Below are 2741 nucleotides of genomic sequence, written 5' to 3' on the forward strand. Positions count from 1 at the left end.
TTCCCCCCTCTAGAATAGATATCAGGAGTTCATGAGGGTGTCCCAGCAGTTGAGATATTTGAAATATATGTGTTGGCATGGATTTGCACACTAACCTGGCTGTCACCCTTCCCTAGGGTCTCTAGCATTGTTTTGCCTGGCTTTCCCTCAGCTGGGTATCAATGTCTTGCTTGATTGGAAGCAGGACCCCCTCAGGCAGTATCACTTGAGGACTTTTGTCATGGACAGAAACTTTAACACAGAGTGCATGAAGTCAAAGAACACCCATGATGATGTTCCATTTGCCGATGGCACAGCATTCTTGACGGCAAACCAACCGTACATGGAGCACCTCAAAATTGCCAAAAAAAAATCAAGTGGGGTCTACTTGTAATGACCATGGAGCTGTAACCTGGCAAACAAGGACAGCACCTTGATGCTACCGGGATTGGTGCTACTGCCTGTGCCTGGCATAGAGTATTTTGCCTGGGTGCTGTAGTAGATCTTCAGAAAGGTGAACAGTGAGTTGCCCACATATTTGTGATTGTGGCAATTGCTCACTCTTTATAGCTAAATGAACATAGACCATTCCCTGTGTCAGTCCTTTTCCTCATTGGCCAGGATTGACTCAGTCATAATCCTCTACAATATAATATGCCAATACGGTAAACAAGAGGGTCCTTGAAAGTCCTTATCTTCAGGTCCCCAGTGGTGTATCCATGTACAAGGGCATTGGATTATTTCATGTGCATGGACATCAAGACATCTGCTTCCCAAGATACGCCCCTAACTTCATCCCCGGGGCTGGGCAGGTTGATGGTGGGATATCAGAAACACTTTGGGCTCCCCTCAATGAAGTCTCTCAAAGCACCCGGGCTATGAGAAAGTCACATAAGCAAGAAATATTGGACAACCACATGGGTGATTCCAATTAGAAGAAGCTTATACAAATGGGTAGGTCCTGGGCTTCAATAACTCACCCATATTCATGACTAAGTGCATGCCTAGTCCCGGCACTTTGCAAGGAGTTCAAAAAGGTTCAACAAGGCTTGCCATCAAGCAAGCTTGCGTTCAAAAACATCAATTCCACTACAGACTCTGAGGACACAGAGGCCTGGATTGCCCAGGAAAAAAAGCACAGCGAAGCCAGCTGCATAAAGAAGACGCCATGGATATATATGAAGTCTCTTTGGCAAAATTACCCAGCAAAGCAGAAATCCAGCTGCATTTATCACAACAGGAAACAAGAAATTGAGTGGTTTGAGGAACTGCTACTTGGTTATTGGTGGGTCTGAAGTAGGAAGAGACTCAGTAAGTCCCCGGGCCCCCGGGATCCCGGGAATATATGCTTTTTTGAATGCTGATTAACTCTACATAACAGGATACGGCCGCAAATGTAGTAAGAGAAAAAGCCATGTACAATAGGTGGATAGAAGAAGATATTCTGGTGCACCTTGAGATGAAGTGGACAGTTCAGTATTTTCAATATCAAGCTAAGTGTTAGAAGGGTTTTTGAGATGCCAATGAAATGGAGGCTAAACCTGGTCATGTAGCATATGCAGAGTGGCAAATCAGGATGTGGGACCAGTTCTCAGAACGGGCAAAGGACTCGTTCCAGAGGCTAGGCATAGTGGTTTGAGGGAACTAGAATGGTGGACCACAATTTAATAGAAACCCGGGGTCCATTATACTATGTCGCTTTTGGATCCCTATTCTAGTTTATTTCCTCGTAACCTCCACCCTCCTCCTACTCATCTTCTTTGCTCCCCCACCATACCTGATGTCACCACTCTCTATCCGCTTCCGTTGCCCATCCATTGACCACCATGTGCCACTGCTGATATCAGCAAAGCCCCTGCGCCTGGTTGGAGCATGGGTGGGTAGTTTTTGAGCTGGAGAAGGTTCATCCCCTTGCATCACCTATGTACATTGCTGTCCCATTCACTTGGATACATTTATCCTTCGTCCATCGTCTTTGCTACAGCTACACCCACCACACGCTGCCTGGGACACACTTGTTCCAGATTGGAACTACTCCCCTCCCTCCCTCATTTGACTAGGTGGTCCAATATAACCAGTTTATTGGTAAGGCCATGGAACCATCAGATTTGGAGTCCGTCCCAGACATCCTTTTGCGTCACTACTGAGCATTCTGTCATAACAAGCGAGGGCGAACATATTTCCTGTGGTATTTCTTATCCTGTACACCCTGAACACCTCCCTCTGGTTATTGATCCACTGTTGTTGTCCATGCCCACTGAGTCCCATATCATAGTACCCACCACAACTGTAAGTACCATTAAAACTTGTTATTCTACTTCTACAACACTCCTACTCATATGTTCTCAAGCAAACCAGTGTAAATAAAGATACAGATTTTCAACCACCCAGCTCTCCTAACCTGTTCTACTCAGCCGTTGGTTCCAGTGCTACACCGCACACACCGCAATAACACAATTGTGGCCTCATAGCTTGGACCTCACTGTAGCCTCTAGCAGTAGTGGCTTCTCCACAAGTCACCAAGGCCGCAATAGAGTCTTTGGAAAGACTCTGCTGTACGGTCACATCAAAGGCGCTATAAGAGGTGCAGCTGAATGGTGTAAGTAAACTATTTATCCCATCAATTGTTCACTAATAACAGTTATTATGTTAATAGCTAACCTCAGGCCATCCCAAAGCTCATCCAGGATGGCGTCTGCATGATTTTCAAGATTGGTGGAGGATTTAGTAGTCTGTGTAAGTACCACATATTCATTACTCTT

This window comes from Serpula lacrymans, assembly GCF_000218685.1.
Source record: "Serpula lacrymans var. lacrymans S7.9 unplaced genomic scaffold SERLAscaffold_2, whole genome shotgun sequence".
Taxonomy (NCBI): domain Eukaryota; kingdom Fungi; phylum Basidiomycota; class Agaricomycetes; order Boletales; family Serpulaceae; genus Serpula; species Serpula lacrymans.